Source organism: Camelus ferus, chromosome 10 (genome assembly GCF_009834535.1).
Source record: "Camelus ferus isolate YT-003-E chromosome 10, BCGSAC_Cfer_1.0, whole genome shotgun sequence".
Lineage (NCBI taxonomy): Eukaryota > Metazoa > Chordata > Mammalia > Artiodactyla > Camelidae > Camelus > Camelus ferus.
In genome coordinates this window covers 72,299,972-72,310,520 of record NC_045705.1, presented here as the reverse complement: position 1 = coordinate 72,310,520, position 10,549 = coordinate 72,299,972, and the positions used below count along the sequence as shown (strand labels likewise).

The 10,549-nt window shown below is 45.5% G+C and overlaps 1 long non-coding RNA gene across 1 annotated transcript; it reads right to left on the bottom strand.

Moving 5' to 3' along the window:
• Positions 1 to 4,291: 4,291 nt before the first annotated feature.
• Positions 4,292 to 9,424, bottom strand: LOC116666649. The gene is made up of 3 exons (XR_004323577.1): positions 9,413 to 9,424; positions 8,440 to 8,444; positions 4,292 to 4,359 (listed from the first exon to the last, which is right to left on the bottom strand). It is a non-coding gene; the product is annotated as an uncharacterized LOC116666649 (long non-coding RNA).
• Between the last annotated feature and the right edge of the window lie 1,125 nt (positions 9,425 to 10,549).

Sequence of the window (10,549 nt, the reverse complement as noted above, 5' to 3'; positions counted from 1 at the left end):
TAGGGGGAAATGGGAATAATCCAATTTTTGTTAAGCCCCTGCTTAAATCACTGGTACACCTCTACCATGGAGAGCAACGATCATGGTAAAAAGGGTGAGGTCCGTCCATGTGTGCTAACACGAAGAGATGTCCAGAACATGATGGTTATTAAATGAACCAACTAAGTTAAAAAGCATCGTAACAGACCCACACGATGGGATGCTACTCGGCAGTGAACAGGAACGAACTACCAAGACACACGACCATGTGGAGGAGTCTGGCACACGTTATGCTGAGTGAGAGCCCGGGCTCAGAAACTACGTGCTGTCTCCAGCGCTGGCCAGCTGCGGCCTGTGAGTCAAATCCAGCCCACGTTTTGTTTTTGTGTGGCCTGTGGGTAAAGGATTCTTTTTTTTTACATTTTAAAGTGTTGTGTAAGAAAAAGAAAAAGTAAGAGTATGTGAAAGCACACATTTTAAAATGAAAAATAGCAATAATACAGCATATGAAAACTTACGGGATATAGCTAAACAAATTCACGCTTTGAGGGAAATTTATACACGTGAAATTTTAAAATTTATATACATATATATACACACACATTATAAATATATATGTTAAAAAAGAAAAACTGAAAACCAATGATCTAAGCATTCCTCTCAAGAATTTAAGTGGAAAAGCAAAACACTCCAAGAATGTAGAAGTAATAAAATAATAAAAATGAGAGAAAAATTAATAAAAATAGAAAATATACAATAGAGTTAACAAAGCCAAAAACTAAAAAAGAGATTTTTTTCTTTAAAAAAATTGAGACACTCCAGATGTAACTGTTTAAGAAAAAAGAAAGAAGATAGAAATAACCAATTTCAGTAATGAAAAAGGGTGAACATAGATGTAGAAATCTTCGAAAATATTAGCAGGCGAAGTTCAGTAACACATTAAAAGGCTTGTACACTAACATCAGGTAAGACTTATCCCAGGAATGCAAGGACGGTTCAACATCTGCAAATCAATCAATGTGATCCACCAAATCAACAAAATGAAGAGTAAAAATCATATGATTCTCTCAATACATGCATAAAAGGCATTTGACAAAATTCAGCATCCTTTCATGATAAACACTCTTAACAAATTATGTATAGATAGCGTACACTCAACATAATAAAGGCCATATATGACAAGCCCACAGCCAACAGCACACTCAGCTGTGAAGAGCTAAAAGCTTCTGTCCAAGATCAGGAACAAGACAAGGATGCCCACTCTTGCCACTTTTATTCAGTGTTGTATTGGAAGCACCAGCTAGAACAATTGGGTGAGAAAAAGAAATAAAAGGCATGCAAATGACAAAGGAAGGAGTAGAACAGTCACTATCTGCAGACACGACGATATGATACAGGGAGACGCTGGAGATGCCCCCAGAAGAACCGTTAGAAGTGATGAGCCAGCTCAGTAGAGCTGCAGCATGCAAAGTCAATATACAAAAATCTGCTGCATTTCTATATACTTTATAATGAATTACCATAAAAAGAAACAAAGGGAAAAAATCCATTTACAATTGCATCAAAAAGAATAAAATACCTAGGAATAAATTTAACCAAAGAATTGAAAGATCTGTACACTGAAAAATATGAAACAGTGATGAAAGAAAATTAAGGAGGACACAAGTAAGTGGAAAGATAGTCCATGCTCATGGGCAGGGAGAATTAATTTTGTTAAAATGCTGATACTACCCAAAGCAATCTACAGATTCAGTGCAATCCCTATCAAATTTCCAACGGCATTTTTCACAGAAATAGAACAAACTATCCTAAAATTCGTATGGAACCACCAAAGACCTTGAATAGCCAAAGCAACTTTGAAAAAGAACAAAGCTGGAGGCATCACTGCCTTCAGATTTTAAACTATATTACAAAGCTAGAGTAATCTATTCTATTTTCAGTGAAAAAGAACAGAGAGCCCAGAAATAAACCCACACATATATGGTCAATTAACTTATGACAAAAGAGCAAGGAATATGCAATGAAGAAAGGACAGTTCTTCGATAAATGGTGTTGAGAAAAATGGACAGCTATAGGCAAGAGAATGAAACGGGACCACCATCCTACACCATTCACAAGAATTAACTCAGAATGAATTGAAAACATGAATGTAAGACCCAAAGCCATAAAACCCCTAGAAGAGAACATAGGCTACAGCAAGTTCCTGCACATCAGTCATGATGATGATTTTTTTGGATTTGACACCAAAAGCAATGGCAGCAAAAGCAAAAATAAACAAGTGGGACTGCAGCAAACTAGAAAGCTCTGCACAGCAGAGGAAACCATCAACAAATGAAAAGGCAGCCTACTGAACGGAAGAAAATATTTGTAAATCATATATCAGATAAAGGATTAACATCCAAAATATATGAAGAACTCATATAACTCAATAGTGAAAAAAAAAATCCAGTTAAAAATGGGCAGAGGCTCTGAATACAGATTTTCCCAAAGAAGACATACAGAATGCCAACAGGTACATGAAAAGGCGCAGGGAGAGAGTGGGGCCCAAAGCACCACAGGACCCCCGTGGTGGGCACGGTGGCTGAGGACTGTGGATGCAGAGCAGGACGTGGGCTCAGGAGCTGGGGGCAGTGAGCGTCCAGCCTTCGAGGCTGGTGGGTGCATAGTGAGTCTGTCCAGAGTCTGTCTCCAGCTGAGCTCAGCGGCACAGGTCAGACAGGGTCAGTTAGATTTTTTTCCAAGTGAGAACCACGGAGCAAGAGAAGGCCCAGGGTGTTCCTAGTGACCACAGCAGCTTCTGTGGCACGTGTGCAGGGGAACACAAGGGGCCAGGGACAGTGGAAGTTTGTTGGATTCATGGCTTGGAGGTCCTGGAGGGCAGAATCAAGGGGGAGTGACCTGGAATGGGGGGGCCGGGCAGAGTAGGGTGGTGAGGGCCACTTGGGGTCTGCTGTGGGGGGCCTCTCCATCTCTATCCCCACCTTGCCTCAATCCTTTCCCCACCCAATCTATCAGCTGTATTGAATCCTTCTCCCACAAATGTGCAGAATGTGACCCCCTCCTTCCTGGGACCCTGTCGAGCCCAACCACTCCCCTTGGTCTCAGCAACTTCCTCTGGCAGCAGGGCTGAGACCTCCTCTCACACCCTCACAGCCACCGCGGTCTCCTGGGTCCTGTACAGTCCGGCCCCTGCCAGACCTCAGCACAGCTGTCCCCCTGGGAGCCACATGTTCCTCCTCACTTACACACTGCCTTCCCTGACTGCTGTCCCCAGGTCCACCTGTGCACCCACTTCCTGTCTCCTCTCTCTGTTCTGCTCTGTCCTTGGCGCTGTTTAATTCATGTGTAGTTTATTGACTTATCCTGTTTCTTTTCTGCCTCCCCAGCAGGGTGTGAGCGCCTTCCAGGCAGGAGACTCTTCTCCTGTTACTCAGCACCACGTCTTCAGGTGCTGCTCTGCCGTCCCAGGCGGGCAGCCACGCTGTGGGGCAGGCACTTTCTTATTGTGGTAAAGTATAAATAACATGAGATGTTTCACTTTAACCATTTTGAAGTGTACGATTCAGTGGCATTAATTACAGTCACAATATTGTTCAACAGCCACACTATTCCTCAACCCTTTCCTCACCCCAGGACACCCCTGCATCACTGAGCAAGAAACCCCACCTCCCCTCTCCCCCTGTCCCCGGTAACTTCTCTAATCTGCTTCTTGTCTCTATGAACTGGCCTGTTCTAACTATTTCATATCAGTGGAATCACATAGTATTTGTCCTTTTGCATCTGGCTCATTTCACTTCGCATGTTTTCAAGGTTCATCCTTGTAGCGTGCGTCACAATTTCATTCTTTTGTGGCTGGGTACTATTCCATTGTACGTACCACATTTTGTTTTACCTGTTCATCTATTCATGGACACTTGGGTTGTTTCCACCTTTTGGCTCCATAATAATGCTGTTACGAATGTTCGAGGACGAGAATTGGTTTGAGCCCCTGTTTCAGTTCTTCTGAGTGTATTGAGAAACCACCAAACTCTTTTTCACAGTAGCTGTGCTTTTTCCCTTCCCCACCAGCAGTGCACAAGAATTCCAGCTTTTTCACATCCTCACCAACACTTTGGGTTTTTCCCATTTTCTTTTTTTCAGCTACAAGTCATCCTAGTGGATGTGAAGTGGTGTCTCACTGTGGTTTTCAATCGCGTTTTCCAATGACTAATGATTTGGGGCATCTTCTCATTTGTACATCTTCTCTGGATAAATGTCTATTCAAATTCTTGCCCGTTTTTTAATTGGAATTTTTGAGTTCTATTTTGGGGCCATAGAAGTTCTTCATATATCCTGGGTATTAATCCCTCATCAGATGTGTGATTTGCAAATATTTTCTCCCTCCCACTCTGTGGGTCGTCTTTACACTCTCTTGATGGTGTCCTTTGATGCACAAAAGTCTTTGCTTTTGATGAAGTCAAATTTATTTTGTTTCCTTTGGTGCTCATGCTTTTGGCGTCATATCTAAGAATTCACTGCCAAATCCAAGATCATGAAGATTTCCTGCTACGCTTCTTCTTGACTTTTATAGTTTTAGCTCTTAAGCTGAGGTCTTAGTTTCATTTTGAGTTAGTTTTTGTATGTGGCGTGAGCTAGGAATCCAGCTCCATCCAGGCACTGTTTTAAGTGCTGTAGACGATTTTCACTGGTATTCCCTCCCTTTCAGCTCACAATCCTAGGAAGTCCGGATGAAGCAGATGAGGACACGTGGGCCCAGGGAGGTCAGGAGCTTGTCTGGGGTCACACAGTGGCCAGCACATTGCAGAACCAGGAGTTAGGCTATGCACTGGACCCCCAGACCCCCAGACTGGGAAGCCTCTGGAGACCAGGTCATGGATGAGAGGTGGAGAGTGAAGGGAGGCTGTCTTAGGCAGGCGGGTGCCTCTGTGGGGTGACATTTGAACAGAGGAGGGAGGGAGGGGTGTACGGCGTCCACCTTCTGTGCGCACACACGAGAGCTGTGCTGTGGGTCTTGTCCCGGGAGAGGAGGAGGCTCACGGGTGGGCGTGCCAGGCGGGGTGGTCCTGCCGGCAACAGGCCCAGAGTAATCCACGGGCAGGGGCGGGGCTTTGACCTCCTGGAGCACAAGGTCTGGGACAAAGGCCCCTCACTGGTCTGTGACAGGGGCCACCCTGAGAGGGGCTCCCAAGTGCAGCAGCAAGGCCCCAGCTGCTTCCCTGAGTCTAGTCCCCACCCACGGCCTCAGCAGCCAGGAGAGAGCCCTGCCCTGCAAGACAGCAGGGACCATCAGCCGTCCCCACCCCCACCCGCACCCCACCCCCCACACCCGGAAAGAAGAGCTGAGTGCAGCTGCGTCTCAGCTGCCACCTGGCTCCTGCTAGCCCTCCTGTCTTCCTGGCCCTGAGCCTCCTGCAGAGGTGGGTGGGGACCCTCTTATCCATCTGATGAGGCAATAAGGTGGGGCCTGTGCCCTGAAGCTGGGGGTCCAGGCCACCTTTTGAAGGAGAACCCCACCCATGACCCTTCACTAAGCCTCGCCCACAGGCGGCCCCAGGAGCAAGACCCCCCTCAGGCAGAGACCAGCAGGACTTGGGGGGCCAGCAGGAATCGGGCTGCCTGCCCTCCTCACAGGCGGTGCTGTGGCCAAGGTCTGGATGTCCTAGGCTGGTGGGAGGCCACCCACCAGCTGCCAGCAAGATGAAACTTAGTTCAGCCTTGAGGGGACTTCAGGGTTCTTAGCAGCCCAAGTTCTGGAGGAAGCTGGGCACAGGGCGGGCACCCAGCAACCCCTGATCTCCAAAGGTAGCAAAGGTCGGCGGCTGATAAGCCCCATAAAATTTCACGGGCCCTGTCCTTCCGAGGCGGGGCTGCTTTTCTCAAGGTCCTGCTGGCAGCCTTCCTGGCTAGACGGAGGCCTGGTTTCCGGGCTGTCTGAGAACGCTTGAGCTAATCATTGATGAGATTATGATACAAGACTTTCTTTGTCTTATTTTCTTTAACTGTGGTAAAATATACATAATGTAAAATTTACCATCTTAACCGTGTCTAGGTACACAGTTCAGGGGCACTAAGCACACTCACATGGTTGAGCAGCCATCACACCATCCACCTCCAGGACTCGTCCGTCTTCCCAAACTGACACCCTGTCCCCAGTAAACACTCACTCCCCTCTCCCCGAGCCCCTGGCCCCGGGATCTGCTTCCTGACTTGAGCCATGCTGGTCCCTGGAGTACACTTAAAGTTGCGAGGACTGGTAGGGTTGGAACCATGACGTCCTGGGAGAAGTCTTTGGTGATGGAATTTAGGCTGGACACAAGACCCAAAGTCCCCTACAGCTGAGGGTGGCACCTTGAATAAGCTCTGGCCCAGAGAATGAGTGAAGTGATACGTGCAAATCCTGGCCCTGACCTTGGAGGGAAGGGGGCAAGCCCCTAGCCCTGGCTGTTCCCTCTTCCATGGCTCGTGGTGACCTGGTCACCCAGGCTAACTACGGGATGGGGAGCAGCCCCAACGGTGGGAGCTGGGTCCCTGACCCCTCCGAGCCGCCCTGCGAGCCCTGCCACTGCTCAGGCCCAGCCTGTCTGGTTTAAGCCACATCAGGGTCCATCACAGCCGCTGAGCTGAGTGCCCAGTCCCACAGGGCTGTGGGGATCACGTGCACAGACAGCCAGGCTCGCCCAGGACTTGTGTGTGCACCAAATGACAGCTGCTTACAAGACTCCCTCTCGGAGTCCCAAACTGGAGTTAATGTTTTTAAAACACCTTTCATGAGACAGAACTTACATTCCATCAAATCCACCCAACCCACCCATTTAAAGTGTGTGATTCGATGCTCCTTTGTGCAAGCCTAGCCTTGTTTGCATCACCACAGTCGATTCTGGAGCATTCCATTGTTCCAAAAAGAAGCCCCTTCTGTTAGCAGTCACCCCACTCCTCTTCCTCCCGGGCTCCAGCCCTCTGATCCACCTTCTGTCTGTGGATTTGCCTGTTCCGGACATGTCTTCTGAACGGAACTGAACAGTATTTGTCCCTGTGGGTCTGACTTCTTTCACTGAGCGTAGTTTTCAGGGTTCATCCATATTGTAAATGTATCAGTGCTTCGTGCCTTTTTGTGGCTGAATAATATTCCAGCCATTGCACCATGTGGATAAACCACATTTTGTTTACCCACTCATCCACTGACATTTGGGTTGTTTGGGGTTCCTCTGAATAATACTGCTGTGCATATTTGTGTAGAAGTTTTTGTGTGGATGTCACGTCTCCATTTCCCTTGAGCAGATAGAAAGCTCAGAGTTAAGTACTGGGTTGTATGGTAGCACCATGTTCACCATTTTGAGGGGCTGCCAGGCTGGTTCCCAAAGTGGCTGCGCCATGTTCCATTCCCACCAACACTTGTTATTGTCCATTGGTTTTATTTGTTACAGCCACCCTACAGGGTGTGATGTGGCATTACACTGTGGGTTTTTTCAGTTGAAAGGTAGCTGATTTACAAGGTTGTGCTAGTTTCTGGTGTGCAGCACAGCAATTCGGTTATATATATATATCCATATATATACTTTTTCAGATTCTTCTTCATTATAGGTTATTAGGAGATATTGAATATAGTTCCGTGTGCTATACAGTAGGTCCTTGTTACTTATCTATATGTCTTTTTGGATAAAAGTGGATTTATTTAGAGAGATGTACATGGAGGGGGGTGTGGTGGTTCAAGTAAAGGTCGACACACACTCCATAGACAGAGTGCAGGCCGTCTCAGAAGGCAAGAGAGAGAGCGCCTCTGTACGTTTTCTTTTTTAAGTAGCCTTTATTTTTTTAGAGCAGTTTTAGGTGTACAGAAACATCTCCCGCAAGTACAGAGAGCTTCCACACCTCCACCCTCCGAGGTTCCCCTGCTGCTGACACCATGCATTAGCGTGGTGCATTTGTTACAGTCGAGGAACCAATGTTGGTACATTATTATTAGCTAAATCCATAGTTTACATTAGGGTTCTCTCTTGGTGTCATCCATTCTGTGCGTTTGGACAAGTGCGTAATGTCCCGTGTCCAGCATTACGGTATCACACAGAGCAGTTTTACTGCTGTAAAATGCCGTATGCTCCTCCTGGTCAACCCTCCCTCCCCCAGCCCCTGGTACCATGGATCTGTTTGCTGTCTGCCCTTTCCAGAATGCCATGGGGCTGGAATCACACGGGACGTAGCCTTTTCAGACTGACTTCATCTGCTGAGCAGTATGCATTTAAGGTTCTTTGGCGTCTTTTCATGGCTTGATAGCTCGTTTCCTCTTATCGCTGATCATCACTGCGTTGTATGGAAGCACCAGAGTTTGCTTGTCCGTTCACCTATTGAAGAACATCTATCACCGACTTTTAGCAGTTATGACTAAAGCTGCCACAAACAGCCATGTCCAGGGTTTCATGTGCACATAAGTTTCAGCTCATTTGGGTCAATGTCTAAGAGTACCATTGCTGGATTGTCTGGTAAGCCTACATTAGCTTTGTTAGAAACCTCCAAACTGTCTTTCAAAGTGGCTGTACCATTTTACATTCCTTCCAGCAGTGAATGAAGGAGGTCCTGTTGCTCCATATCCTTGTCTGCATATGGTGCTGTCGGTGTTCTGGGTCTTAGTCATTCCAATAGGTGTGTAGTGGTGTCCTGCTGTTTTAACTTGCATTTCCCAGTTTGAGATTTGCAAATGTTAGCCACTGTATATAAAAATATGTTTTAAAAACCCAAGTTTCTTCTGTATAGCACAGGGAACTATATTCAATATGTTGTAATAACATTTAATGAAAAAGAATATGAAAACAAATGAATGTATGTATATGCATGACTGAGACATTGTGCTGTCCACCTAAAGTTGACCCATTGTCACTGACTGTACTTCAATTTAAAAAATAATAATAAATTTCTAAAACTTTGCATTTCCCTAGTGGCATATGATGCTGAGCATCTTGCCATATGATATTTGTCATCTGAATATCTTTTTTGGTGAGGTATCCAGATCTTTTGACCATTTTTTAAGCAGGTCATTTTTTTGTTATTGTCGAGTCTAGAAAGCTTTTTATGTATTTCAAATAACAGCTTTTAATCAAATATGTCTTTTGCAAAATTTTCTTCCAGTCCGTGTCTTGTCTTTTCATTCTCTGAACAGTGTCTTTTGCAGACTAGAAGTTTTTCATTTTAATTGAGTCAAATGTATCCATTTTTTCATGGATCATTATTTTGGCATTGTATCTAAAACATCATTGCCAAAACCAAGGTCACCTAGATTTTCCTCTAAAAGTTGTATTATTTTGCACTTAACAGTTGTATCTATGATCCATTTCAAGTTAATTTTATGAGAGGTGTAAAGTCTGTGTCCAGGTTGATTTTTCCCACGTGGAAGTCCAATTGTTTCAGTACCATTTGTGGAGAAAGGCTCTCCTTTCTCCACTGTATTGCCTTTGCTCCTGTGTCAAAGATGTGCTGACTGTGCTAGTGTGGGTCTGCATCTGGACTCTCTGTTTTGTTGCACTGATGCGTGCGGCTAGTCTTCTGCCAGCACCACCCTGTCCTGATCACTGGAGTTTACAGAAAGTCTCAAAACCAGGTAGTGTCAGTCCCCAATTTTGTTCTTGCTCACTGTCATGTTGGCTATTCTGGGTCTGTTGCCTCTCCATGAAAACTTCAGTATCCGTTTGTAAATACCCACAAAATAACTTGGCTGGATTTTGACTGGGGTTGCACTGAATCTATACACCAATCTGAGAAGAACTGGCATCTTAATAATATTGGGTCTTTCTGTCTGTTGAATGTGGACTGTTTCTCCCTTGATTTAGATCCTTGATCTCTCTCATCAGAGCACCACAGTTTTCCTCATGTGGATCTTGCACACACTTTGCTGAATCTGTACCTATATATTTCACTTTTTAGAGCTAATATAAATGACATATGCTTTAATTGAAAATGCCAGTTGTTCATGGCTGGCATACAGGAAAGCAGGCGGCTTTTGCACATGAACCTTGTGTCCTGCAACCTTGCTGTAATTGCTTATTAGTTCCAGGAGTTTTTTGTTCTTTGGAATTTTCTACATAGACAATTATGTGTGGGGAATAAAGAGCTTATCTTTCACTTCCCAGTCTGCACGCGTCTGTTACCTTTCTGAGTCTCACTGCATAATGAAGACTCTGTGGAACGTGAAGGGTGGAAGAGAGGATCCCTGCGCTGCTCCTGAGCTGGGAGGGGCAGCATCTGGCTTCTCACCTCAAGCGCGATGCTAGCAGTAGGCTTTTAGGCAGCTGTTATTTCTTAACTAAAAAACTCCCCTCTGCTCCTGTTTGCTGAGAGCTTTCACTGTGAATGGGCGTGGGGTTTGCAAATGCTTTTTAAAAGTTTATTGATACGATGATGTGATTTCTCTTCCTTGGCCTGTTGATAGCTGGGTTGCACTCAGCTGATTTTTAACATTAAACCAGCCTTGCACGCCTGGGGTAAAGCTCACATGATTGTGTTGTATAATTCATTTTAGGGATGCTGGACTCAACTTGCTAAAATTTTGTTGAAGAGTTTTGCATCTACCCATGAGAGAAAC